Genomic DNA, 14,526 nt, shown 5'->3' with positions numbered 1-14,526 from the left:
TTCACAACTGCACTGAGACACCGGGAAACAACGAAGAACAAGAAGCTTGATAACATTTGAACCCAAGCTGTGCTGCAAAATTGCTATCCTTATTATTCTTTACACATTAAAATTTAATGGAAAGCACATAGACATTGTGTGGATTTAAATACAATTTCTGTACATAATAGCTGTTCTATGGAGTCTCTCCCTAATGTTGCTATGCACGATGAAGCAAGCATTGTCACTGATATACACATATTTTAAATGTCCTTGTGACCAGGATGGCTGGTGACATCAAATCAGGAAGTAGACGTACAATAATACTTTGAGTGAAGTGCTGATGCACGAGTTTAATTATAAATAAAAAGATAAAACAAAATACTGCACACAACAGAGAACAGCATGTTAGCCAAAACAGACAGGCAAGCAGACACGGAACACACACGTATTGCGCTGGTATGAGTCCAGCATGAATAGCAATTGTAATTTGTTTTCTCTTAACTTCAACTCCCGACTCTCATTCCGTCTCTGAACACACCAACACTGTGTGTGTGAACACAATGAACAACGGATAATACAAAATAAACAAAACACACCCGGGGCAGGGGGTACCCTGCCACAGTCCTTTTATTTGCATTCCACTGATTTTAACAAATTATGAAAATGAAAAGTATAGAATTGTTCAAGTGGTAAAACTTTACTGAACAACTGAAATGAAAAAGAAACAAATGGAGAAATACACAAGGCTTAAAAAACATTTTCTCTACATATTTATTTTCTAGTCTTGAGGTGTGTGGTTGGACCCATGGTAAAATGGGGAAGGTGGGCAACTTTGGCTACACACAGGTTACATGAGGTTGTGAGTTCACCTTTTGCTCTTAATACGGTTTGTATACACACACAGTTCGGTTACAAAGGGCAGCGACAACCGCACTAGTTAATCCTGTTTAGAAAAAGCAGCAAGTTTGGTTGTTAATGAAAGAGCATAGCTGTGCTTGACGAGCTCTCGATCGATGATCAGCACTTTCTTCCAAAAGCATAAACAAAAACACAGCCTCCATGTTCTCACACAAAACCTCACGATCGGCATGTAAGGATGGCCCGAGTTCAGTAGTTTGTTTAAACAGGGAGCGCACTCTTCAGTAATGAAAGGGGTGTGTGTACAAAAAACAAATGCAGCAAGTGCCGTTTGTAAATATGTTGTCGAGCCAACTGCAGTGTGTGTGTGTACGTAGCCTTTGTGATGTTAAGTGATGATGATGACGGGGTTGGGTTGAAATTGGCAACTGGTTCATTATTTACTGGGGTGTCCATCGGATACATTTTCTACCTTGGATCTTATCATTTTGTAATAGATTTGATCCTGCGACCTTTGATCCTACTGAACCCAACAAATGGCACAAGCCAATCCTGCTATTTAGCTTGGAAAAGAAAATCATTCAAGCATTAAACAGAAAGAACATTTCTCTACTTTTGGTTTGAAAAATGATTATATATATATATATATATATATATATATATATATATATATATATATATATATATATATATATATATATCTATTATATTTGGATTTTAAAAATAGAAGAGTTCTTGTTATAAATTATCTAACGTTGGGGTATCAAATAGATTTCAACCCCAGTTTTAGGCTACGATGAGTTCCTATGAACTCATATTATAACACATGAAATTGGGTTCACCTGTGTCAAAGAAAAAGTAAAGTCTGCCAAATGATAAAGGACTTTTGAGAATAATATTAATGAAACAAGACATTTTTTTAAAACTATGGTTACCTCTCCTTTAAGTGCAGAAAGACTGGAACAGAGCACTTAAGTCTCCAAGGTCTGCTATGGTTTTATTAAGGTAATTCAAGTGTTATTTATTCATGGTAATTACATTTGACAACATTGAACAACCAATCAGATTACGTGACTAGGGCTGCATTCTTAACTGCATGAATCACACAGAAATGACATGAAATCACTGGCGTATGGGTAGGCTGTCCCTAGTGGTTCACTCCTAGCAGGCAGAAGTGATAAAAAACATTTCATTTTGTTGTCTTTCAGTGCTAGAACTAATTGGCCACTTTGCTAGCTCATAAAGTATTGCTAAGTATGGAGATGCTATGCAAACCATCCTCATAAACCCTGAACAAGGTGAACACAGTTCAAGTTTCAAGAACAACTCAGATACTGAAGTAGAGTATCACTATATAAAACTTAAAAATACATATTGATACATGGAATGCTCTACTAGGCAATTCTACATGCTTTATGTTACAGGGATATTTTATATTACTAATATGTAGATGATCTGAAAAATTCCCTTTAACATTAGAACTACCGGAGCGGTCTTTTTGACCGATGGAGATTTTTATCCCTTTGCAGTCCATTTATGGAGCACCTGTCAGACGCGTCAGGTCCAATTTATTTTTAAATGCGCTGTTTATTTTACACACGCTGTTTAAAAGTAATTTTATTCAAAGTCAAACAGGTTTAAAAGGCACTGCATATCAACAGGACACTCAGTACTGCATCTCCAGCCCCATCCCACCCCTTGTTCGTTGTATTTATTACATACCTCATGCATACTAATAAATCATCTCCTGATCACTTATTTTATCACCAAATACTCAATAATGCAATCCAAGTCATTATTTTATTACTAGAACATCTCAAAAAGCTCTGCAGATGTCAGTGATATTCTTTGAGCTCTGGATGTAGAAGCAGCTATCTCGTTTGTTTATGTCCGTGTTAGGTCTGTGGTGAAGGGTCTACAGTATGTGTATTGCTCAGATCCACCCCTTTTTTAATAATTTTTTTCAGCTCTTACCGGTCTCACTCAACTATTGAAAGGGTTTCTCTGCTTTTTCCAGAGAAAAAACGACTAGATACCTGTGCTTGATGTCTTTTTGATGATGTCGGACAGGGTCCGACATTGGACTGGAAAGGAAATAGCATATAGCGCTTGAAGGAAAGAGTTTTCACAGCAGTGATTGTGGTAACATGACGGACATGGAATGCTTCCATCCTTTTGGAAAATGTGATGATGATAACCAAACATTATTTTAAACAACCAGGGGCTTTAGAGAGGAGTCCTATGAAATCAATTTGAATGTTGGCCCAAGGGCCTATGGAAGGAGGTGCAGAGTGCAAAAGGATGTGAATAATGGAGGGAGAGGAGTTTGTTTGGAGACAGGGAATATAGGAAGAGATGTGTGCCTTGAGAAGATCAGCCACGTCAGGCCAAAAAGATGTAGCTCAAAAGTTTTAGCATACCCATAATGACCCCCAGTGGGATGATCATGGTAAATAGAAAATAGTAGTTTCCCCAAGGAAGGAGGAAAGCATGTGACCAAGAAAGAAAGAGAAGTGGGAGTAGGGGGAGGGGTGAATAAGAGGATGGGAAGTTTGCCTTCAAGCCAGTAATCTGTGACACGTGCGTGATGTGTGAAATCCGAGAAAACGCAGCAGAGCTAAAGTGTAAAGTGTTGCGATCCAGCTTCAATGACTAAGTATGCTAGAAATGGAGCTGCATGAAATGAGAGAGCTACAGGAGTGAGGAGCTGGCAAAACCGAAATTCTTGGAAGTTTACACCCCTAATAGACAGAAAGCCACCAGGGAGATAGAAGAGGGCTGAAATAACTGGGTTCAGATAGGCAGAGACAGGGGAAACATAGTCAGACACAGCCACCAGAAATCAAAACGTCAAACAAATTTGAGCCACTTCAAAATTTAGATGATCAAAACCAACATCAAGAGAACAAAAGGAACAACATCCAGGACCCCATAAATGGTGCTGGCCAGGCAGCAAAAACAAGGGAGGTCATGATTGTCAGGGACTTCATATTGAGAAACACAGCAAGTTCAGTGTGCAGTCTGGACCCACTTACAACAACAGTGTACTGCCTTCCAGGAGCCTTTGTCACACACATCACTGAGAACGTGGACAGGCTCTTAGAAATGAAACAGGAGACAACCTGGTAGTAGTCGTCCACATCGGTACAAACAACATTGGAAGAGACAGACCTAGATCCCTGCAAAATAAATTCAGAGAGCTAGGAATGAAATTAAAAGACAAGACCAAAACTCTACAATTTTCTGGGATACTGCCAGCACCTTGCAAAGGACCTTACGGACAGCTGGAAATAAATAATCTAAATGCATGGCTGAAATCGTGGTGCACACAGGAAGGCTTTACCTTCCTTGAACATTGGACCACATTCAACAACAAGGACTATCTATACAGGTGAGACAGACTGCACTTAAATAAAAAGGGAACCAATCTACTTAAAGAAAGGCTCCCCAAGGAGGTTTAGAAGCATTTAAACTAGAAAGAAAGGGGGAGAAATCAACTAAGAAATAGAAGGGAGACTACATCAAAACAAGGGCAACAACTCAGGTAAGATAGAGTGACAGACATCGAATGAATCCTAGTCAACAATCTCCTTCCTGACCTGTGAGGGCACTGTATAACAGAAATAGTGTGCCTCGTATGGGATGGTCTGGCAGTTCATTCCAGGGTCAGTCGGAAGCCAGCCATCCAGGAAGGGGGGAGAGTCACAATGCGCGAAGTCATCGCCTTAATGTGGTTCATGATGTGTCAGTCATGGATTGGAGAAGACATGATTGAACTAGCTGTCGCAGGGGGCATGGCTAAGGGCAGAACCGGGGCTGTGACAATGTAATCTGTTCCTGTTGATGTGGTTACTGAAAGGACCTGTTAATGAAAGGGAAGTAATTAATTATCATTAGCGTTTTGTGTTTTGTTTGTTTGTTGTGCTAACTGTTTGTCATTTGTCTTTGTTAGACGGCTAAGCACTAGCCAGGAGCTGTCGCTACAAGCATGGACTACTGTTGCACTAACTGTTTGTCTTTCACCACACCTGCACAAGAACACTCACTATCAGGAGAAGTGACCGTGTCTGTGTTGTGTTAATTATTTCTTCGTCTTATCATTTCAGGACTGAAACCCTTGTTTTCAATGCAGCAATACACCTGGCCGTGTAGCGCCCATGCTTATTGTGTTGTTAAGTGTTATTAAGTGTTGTTGACATGCAATGCAGCCAAATAAAGGAGCTGTTTTTTTTTTTTATTTCAACTCCTTAACTCCTTTGCTACCTTCTGATTCCAGGTATATGCATATATTAGTAGTGGTAGATTATGCAATGCGAAACATGGAGGCAGTTCCATTGAGTTCCACTAATGCAGTTGCAATAGCCAAAGAACTAGTGTAGATTATGTCGAGAGTAGGGATCCCCAAAGAGATACTGACTGACCATGCAAATAACTTTTTGTCTCAAACGTTATAGCAGGTGTATAAAATATAAAAAATACGACCCATCTGGACATTTGTTTATCATCCACAGACGAACGGTTTGGTGGATTGTTTTAATCAGACATTGAAGCAGATGTTGAGATGATTTGTGAACCAAGAGCAGAAACATTAGTCATCACTTCTCCCCTACCTCCTTTTTGCAGTGAGAGAGGTGTCGAAGACTTCAACAGGGTTCTCCCCCTTCAAGCTCTTGTACGGCTGACAGCCTCAAGGCATCCTCGATCTGTTGAGAGAGGAGTGGGAGGAGCACCAAGGCTCGTCCAAAAATATACTTTGTGATCATCTGGATTTGGTCGGTCGTTTAGCCCAGGACAATCTAAAATCGGCTCAGCACCAGCAACAGCAGCATTACAACCAAAATGCACATATTCAAGCCTTTCGACCAGGAGACAAAGCAATGCTGCTTCTTCCAACTTCGGAATCCAAACTGTATGCTAAATGACAGGGGCCATATGAGGTGATTCGGCTATAGGAAATTATGAAATTCGACAGCCCAGTCGCTGCAATGAGCAGGAAATTTACTATGTCAATTTATTGAAGCCCTGGCTGGCAAGGTAGGCATATTTTAGCTCCAGTCGAGGTAGTGGATGATTTTGGACCATGTATAGAGGCCCCTGGCACTCAAAGCATTCTGATGGGGGAACAGTTACTTCCAGATCAGCAGAGCAATCTGTGTAAGTTACTTGAAGAGTTCAAGAATATTTTTCTGACTTGCCTGGCAGGACTAACCTTGTTGAATATGACATTATCACTCCCCCAGGTACCATGGTTCGAGAGAGATCCTACCGGATCCCAGAAAGCTAACAAAGTGGCATTAGCAAAGAGGTACGGGCAACGTTCAAACTTGGGGTGATTGAGCCAGTGGTGCAGTCTAATTGTGATAGTCATTGAAAAGGATGGGACCAACCGCTTCTGCATTGATTTCCGTGAGGTAAATGCTGTTGCCAAGTTCGATACCTACCCCATGCCTCAGGTCGACGAGCTTCTCAACAGACTGGGAAAGGCAAGGTTCCTCTTGTAAGGACAAAAAGGACACTGGCAGATCCCCTTAACCTGCAGATCACGTGAGAAAACTATATTTTCTATCCCTGATGGTCTGTTTCATTTCACAGCTACATGGTGAAATGAAACAGACCATCAGGGACAGGCTACATGGTGCACCCGCTGCCTTTCAGATACTAATGGACCAGGTCTTACGCTGACATTGTGAGTATGCAGCAGTATATATTGATGATGTGGTTATCTACAGCTCCATCTGTGCACTGCAAACCACTTTGCCACAGTCACACATGATTTGTACTACAATAGGTTACATATGAATCAGCCTTATCTTCGAATTAGCCTGCCAAGGTCTTTGTTTTCACTGAGAGAATAACACATTCACACTGGAAAAGGTTCAGTGTCAGTCACTACCAAGATCGTTTTATCTGGGTAGATTTTAAAGAAGTGATCGTTCTAATAGGGCTAATTTCTATTGAAAAAAAACAGTTCTTGCTGCTTGGATCGTTAAAAAAGAGGGTTCATTTTTATGAAGTTAGACTGTCCTTCCCAAAAGAAGACAAATCAAAATCTTAAACAAAATGGCCAAAATGGTTTAATAGATCAATTAAAAATATATTCTGAGAAAAAAGGCCACTTTACAGAGCTTTTAAAAGGGAACAAAAACAAAGTACACAGAAAGAGTACACGGAACTGCAAATGCAAGTCAAAAAGGAAGTTAGAAAGGACAAGAGAGAGAACATTGCCAAGGGGGCTAAAACCAATTCCAAAAGGTTTTTCCAATATTATAACAGCAAAAGAACATTCAAGGAGGAAGTAAAATGTCTAAGAGATACAAACAGCTACATCGCAGATGAGAAAAAAAATAGCAAATATGATTACTTTTCACAAGTTTTTACAAAGGAGGATACAGAAAACATGCCCCACAAAATTGAACCAGGTAACTACAGACCAATAGGCTTGACTTCTGTTATATGAAAATTTATAGAAACTATAATAAGATCCAAAATGGAAAATTACCTATATGGTAACAGTATCCTGGGAGACACAGTCAGCATGGTTTTAGGAAAGGGAGATTGTGTCTAACTAATCTGCATGATTTTTTTGAGGATGCAACATCAACAATGGATAATTGCAAAGCATATGACACGGTTTATTTAGATTTCCAGAAAGCTTTTGACAAAGTCCTGCTGTGACAGGCTGGTGAGTGGATAGAGGCCCAGAGACAGACTGCAGTTCAAAAAAATAATACTTTTATTACAAATAAACACAAAATAAAAGTGCACAAGGGCAAAAACAAAGATATTTAAACATAAATAGAAAAACACAGAACAAGACTTACAAAAATAAAGGTTTCCAGGCTGGGCGATGCCTTCACTGGACTAGAAAATACAAAAAACCCCACAAAACAGCAAACCAAAAAACCCAGCAAGCACAAACAACAGCTTGCTTCCTCAGCTCCCTCCTCTCCTAATGGGAAGCTGAGGCCTCATTTTATGTCAGGTGGCTGAGTGTTGATTGATCGTTAATTACTCCAATCAACCCCAGCCACCTGAACACAATAAACACAGGCAGGTAGGGGAATTTAACCCCATCCCTGCCAATTTATAAAGGGCAGAGCTCTGCTCTGCCACACCCACATAAAAGTTTAATTCTCAAACCGAACGCAGTATGGATTCAAGGAAATGCATGTACATGGATTAGGGAGTGGTTATCATGCAGAAAACAAAAAGTAATGATTAGAGGAGAAACCTCAAAATGGAGTGAGGTAACCAGTAGAGTACCACAGGGATCAGTATTAGGTCTTTTGCTCTTCCTAATCTACATTAATGACTTACTGTAGATTTTGGTATAGCAAACTTGTTAAATTTGCAGATGGAACAAAAATAGGAGGATTGACAAACACTGTTGAAGCAGCAAAGGTCATTCAAAATTATCTAGACAGTATTCAGAACTGGGCAGACACGTGGCAAATTACATTTAATATAAAAAGTGTAAGGGTGTGTGACAGAAATACAATGAGTTATGGTGAAAAATCTACCTCCCGACCTGTGAGGGCACTAAAGAATGGGAGGAGAAGTATCTGGAAGGGCTGGCCTGACAGTTCGTTTCCAGGACCGGGAAGTCGGTCAGCCTGGAAAGAAACAAGACTCTGTTGTAAGACCGTATTGACCTGGAAGGTCAACGAGCGGCAGCTGCAAGTAATAAGGCAGCTGCAACTGTTTACCTAGATGCCATGCGAGAGTACATATAGGGGTCAGGGTAACGCTGATCTTTTCCTTTGTTCGGGTTAAACAGTGGGAGAGAGAAGGACTGACAGAGGAGCTCTCAGAGTGAATTAAATTCGTGTTGTGTGTTATTGTGCCTGTTCCTATAATTGTCTGTTTTTGTGTTCACTACTGGACAGTTAAGCACACCTCCAGAGCTGTTGCCAGGCTCAGCACAATCCGGAGCACCACTGCACACCACACAACCTGTGTCTGCACCGAACACCGGCACATCTGCACTCAGCCAGGACTGGTGACCGTGTCTTTTGTTTTTGTTCGGGACTGTGCCCTGTTTTATTATCCCCATGCTTTAGACATTGTTGTGTATTGCCGGGGATTTATTATTTGACGGTCACCAGACCTGGAATATAAATAAACACGAATTCACAGAAGTATTGTTGTCTGCCTATCACTCCTGCACCACATCACCACTACACCTGTTCCCTTTACCAGCCACTTTGCCACATGTGGTGTCAGATCCGGAATGGACCACAACGCGCTGGCGGAGCTACTGCAGGCTCTGGAGAGCAGACAAGATGCAGAGGAGAGAAGGACGGAGGAGCGCTATATGGCGCTCATTGAACAGGTAGGGCTGGCCGTTGCCGCGATGATGACCCCTACCGCAATATCACAGATGTCGCCCCAGAAGGCACGGGCGATGAAAATGTCGGTGGAGGCGTATTTGGTGGCATTTGAGCGGCTAGCTACCGTGGCGGGATGGCCGCGGGAGTTCTGGGCAAGTCAAGTGGGACCCTGTCTGATTGGAGTTGCTCAGGCAGCCGACCAAGCCATGAGCAACCATCACGCCACCGACTATGACCTGGTCAAGCAGGCTATCCTCCACCGCCTCAACATCACTGCGGAGACCCACCGGACGCGGTTCCGCAAGTACCGGAGAGGCCCGGAGACATGCCCCAGGATTGTCGCAGAGTGGTTGTGCGACCACATGGTCCATTGGCTGACCCCTGAGAAGAAGACCACTCAACAAATGGGGGAAGCCATTGTGGTGGAACAATTCTGCCATGTGTTCAGTGCCGAAACCCAGACCTGGATACGGCGCCACAACCCAGACACCCTGGAGGAGGCGTTCCGACTGGTTGAAGATTATGAGGACTCAATGACATCAGCTTGGGTCAGGATACTGTCGGTCCCTGCCCTTCGCAGTGGCCAACCTCTCCCTCCCTCTCCTCCAACACCACCAACACCACCACCACCCTTGTTCCTGGGACCAAGACCACCGACCCCATTTGGCCCCCTTGCCTCCCCCCCATGGAGACTGAGGTTGGCCCCCAGCTGGGGTAGAGGTGTTGCCCCTGCCCCGTTGCCCTACCAGCAGCGGGACAGATATTTGACCTATGCTCACTCTGTCCCCCCTCTCTGTTTCAGATGCAACCAGCCAGGACATAGGGCCGGGTCATGCCCCACCGCCATGGAGTGTGACGTGGCTGCATGCAATCGGGCACCTGAAACTGGTAAGCATGGGGAAAATGGTCGGGAGGGGCCCTGTCTGATTGACTTTGTTTTAGGGAATGTGAAAACCCATGCATTAGTGGACACAGGGTGTGAGCAAACCCTAATTAGGACAGCTCTCCTGGGCGGTGTGTCGCGGCGGCCACAAGGTCAGATGGCCATCTCCTGTATCCATGGAGACACGGCGGCATACCCCACACTAAAAGTATATTTATCGGTAGGACCGATAAAACGTCATCTTGTAGTCGGGGTGGTGGAAAGGTTGCCACACCCAGTTATTCTGGGCCGAGACTGGACAAAATTCAAACAATTGATGCTAATAATGGCAGTCTCAGCCACACGTGTAAACGTGGCAGAAAAAAAAAGGAACGGATTGGTGATGTGTTTCCTTTTCATACTGAAATGTTTTCCCCTCTTTTCCATCCTAGAAAAACAGATAAGGAGAAACGGACCGCGAAATGGGAGGGAGCGTCTTTGAGACAAGGCTGGGGTCTGGTGGGAGAGTGCTGCAATGGTAACAAACGGCAGTTGAAGGGAGTGGGAAAGCAATGTGACCGAGAGGGCGAGGTTACTGGGCTGACTAGGGCAGAGGTTATTCCAGCCCCTCTCAATGTACCGGACCTGTGGTACTCAAACGCGGACATAGTGTGGGGCCAACATAACGACCCGTCACTAGTGCACGCTTGGGGGCAGGTCTGGTCTATTGAAGGTAAGGATGCTGATGGTGCTGGGGCGCTAGTTTATCCACATTTCAGTATCAAGGGGCAATTACTGTATAGGGTCAACCTAGCAGTGGGTACAGGACAGCCTGTAACATAATTGTTGGTTCCCCCGTCTTGTCGGACCGAGGTCATGAGGCTGGCGCATGATATCTCTTTTGCGGGGCACCTCGAAGCTGAGAAGACGAGGGAACGGATATTGGCTCGATTCTATTGGCTCGGGGGTGTTCATACTGATGTGTCGAGATATGTAGCCACATGCCCAGACTGCCAGCGAGTAGCGCCGGGTCGAATGTGCCCCGCCCCTTTGGTCCCACTGCCAATTATTTCCACTCCTTTCGAGTGCATTGCAATGGACATCGTGGGCCCTTTGCTACCTTGTGACTCCTGGTATACACATATACTAGTGATGGTGGATTATGCAACGTGATACCCAGAGGCAGTTCCATTGAGGTCCACTAGTGCCGCTGCAATAGCCACCGAGTTAGTGCAGATTATGGCTAGAGTAGGGATCCCCAAGGAGATTTTGACCGATTACGGAACCAATTTTTTGTCTAATACTTTACAGCAGGTGTACAAAATACTGAAAATACGTCCCATCAGGACGTCCGTTTATCATCCACAATCAGACGGTCTGGTGGAAAGTTTTAATCAGACCTTAAAGTCGATGCAGAGGCGATTCGTAAAACAGGAACAGAAACATTGGGCATCGCTTCTTCCCTACCTCCTTTTTGCGGTGAGAGAAGTGCCGCAGAGTTTAATGGGATTCTCCCCCTTTGAGCTCCTGTACGGCCAGCAGCCTCGCGGCATTCTCGACCTGCTGAGAGAGGGGTGGGAGGAGCACAGGCTCGTCCAAAAATGTAGTGAAGCATGTGCTCCTACTAAGAGATCACCTGGATTTGGTCAGTTGTTTGGCCCAAGACAACCTCAGATCGGCTCAGCACTGACAGCAGCAACATTACAACAAAAATGCACCGATTCGAACCTTTCGACCAGGGGACAAGGTAATGCTGCTACTTCCCTCATCAGAGTCAAAACTATGTGATAAATGGCAGGGGCCGTATGAGGTGATTTTGGCTATAGGGAAAGTAAATTATGAAATTAGACAGCCCGATCGCCGGAATGAATGTGAAATTTACTATGTTACTTTGTTAAAGCCCTGGCAGACAAGGGAGGTCTTATTTATAGCACCAGGCAATATGAAGGATGATTTAGGCCCCTGTCCAGAGACCCAGAGCACAAGAGCGATTTCAATGGGGGAACAATTGGTTCCAGATCAGCAAAGAGAGCTGCGTAAGCTTATTGAGGAGTTCAGCGAGTTTAGTTGAATATGATATTATCGCTCCACCAGGTGTCACAGTGCGAGAGAGACTGTACCGGATCCCGGAAAGTCGCTGAAGTGGCGTTAGCAAAGAGGTATGGGATATGCTTGAGCTTGGGGTGATTGAACCTTCCAGGAGCGAGTGGTGCAGTTCAATTGTCATAGTGGCCAAGAAAAACGGCACCAACCGCTTCTGCATGGATTTCAGAAAGGTAAACGCTATTGCTAAGTTCCCATGCCTCAGGTCGACGAACTTTTAGACAGACTGGGAAAAGCGAGGTTTATTTCCACTCTGGACCTGACGAAGGGATACTAGCAAATCCCTTTAACCCACAGCTCCAGAGGGAAAATCGCATTTTCAACACCAGAAGGGCTGTTCCACTTTAAAACCATGCCATTTGGGCTACATGGTGCGCCTGCTGCCTTTCAGAGACTGATGGACCAGGTTTTACGTCCACATCATGAATGTGCATTAGCGTATATTGATGATGTGGTGATTTACAGCTCCACCTGGCGAGAGCATTTGGCTAGGGTTACAGCCGTTCTTCAGTCTCTAAGGGCAGCCCAGCTGACAGCTAACTTGAGGAAATGTGAGTTTGCCAAAACAGAGACTCAAAATTTGGGATTTTTAATGGGGAATGGAAGGGTGAGACCTGTAGTCACCAAAATCCAGGCTTTGGTTGATGCAGCGATCCCCAAAACCAAGACTCAGGTGAGGTCACTACTGGGCTTAGCCGGTTATTACCGCCGCTTCATCCCCGAGTACGCCACAGTGGTTAACCCGTTAGTCGACCTCACCAAAAAGAGTGCTCCAAATTTAATTAAATGGTCAGCTGAGTGTCAGGGGGCGTTTGATGCTATTAAGCGTACACTTTGCCAGGCTCCCACTCTTATCACACAGGATTTCACCAAGAGATTCATCCTCCACACCGACGCATCGGATGTAGGTTTGGGTGCAGTCTTGTCCCAAAAAGTAGCTGGAGTAGAACACCCGATGTTGTACCTGAGCAAAAAGATGTTATCTTGGGAACGTAACTACTCTGTAGTCGAAAAAGTGTGTTTGGCCATTAAATGGGTTACTCACTCTTTAAGATACTACCTGCTGGGACACTCATTTGATCTGGACACAGACCACGCCCTACTCACGTGGTTAAGCACAATGAAGGACAGCAATGCCCAGATATCTCGGTGGTATCTGGCATTGCAGCCCTTCATGTACCATATGGTACACCGGGCAGGGAAAGAACACCAAAATGCGGATTATTTTTCTTGGGAGGGGGGAGTAATCGGAAATGTAGATTTAGCCGAGTGTTCCTTCGGCTCCACTCTGAGCGGTGGGATATGTGACAGAAATACAATGAGTTCTGGTGATAAATCTACCTCCCGACCTGTGAGGGTGCTAAAGAACGGGAGGAGAAGTATCTGGAAGGGCTGGCCTGACAGTTCGTTTCCAGGACCTGGAAGTCAGTCAGCCTGGAAAGAAGCGAGACTCTGTTGTAAGACTGTATTTATTATGTACATTTACCTTCCTAAAATTCGGTTGACAGATTGGTAAATTGGTATAGTTCGTTTCAGGGGGAGTAAGGCAGAGGAATCCAGTCTCTTTTTCACCACTCATTGCAAGTGATTGGATTCAACCGTATGATTATTTTTTTTTTAAACCCAGACAGGTCACGTGTTTCTGGCAATTTCAAGACAGGCTACAATTAGCTGTCCTAGCATTTCTATGACCCATTCTCTAGCTACCGCTTGCAGTCAATTCACAATTGACCACTAACATGCCAGGAACCACCGAAGTGCAAGAAGCTTGATAACATGCAAACTCAAGCCGTGCAGCAAAATTGCTACGTGCATTCTTTAAGCATTACATTTAAATAGCATTCGTAATTCATACTGAGCCAGCTGGGTTTTGACGGCAGTCGTAAAAAAAAGTTAGAGAGATATGTGGGTCAGTTTGGTTGTAACAATAATGTTCTATTCCCGATCACTAAATTCTGTCTTGTGAATACATGACAGTTTAAAACACCCAATACGCAGCTTACCTGGACCACTGCATGCAATACTTGAACACACCCCAAGTGGTGGTTATCACTCTTTAAGTACTGTAGGCAGCTAGATAACAAACAAACAAAAACATCCTCTGACTCATCCCAGGTAAGCATACCTGGTTCAGCAGTACGATTCTCCCATGTATATTAGTTTGTCTTGAATGATTTAAGCATTAGCTTTCTTGCCAAAAGAGAAACTGAAAGCAAGCTTCTGGGCAGTCCGCATACTGGAATGAACCCACTGTTACCCCTCATAAAAGTTTTAGTGTTGTATACTATATTGTGTTGTAGTAAAGCACATTACATCAGATTAAAAGTACAGTGAAAGCCTGGTAAATAAGCATTGTAAAAACTATGGTTAACACAAAATAAAAGCCGTTAA

Source organism: Polyodon spathula, chromosome 3 (assembly GCF_017654505.1).
Source record: "Polyodon spathula isolate WHYD16114869_AA chromosome 3, ASM1765450v1, whole genome shotgun sequence".
NCBI lineage: Eukaryota > Metazoa > Chordata > Actinopteri > Acipenseriformes > Polyodontidae > Polyodon > Polyodon spathula.
This window is presented reverse-complemented; position numbering follows the sequence as displayed.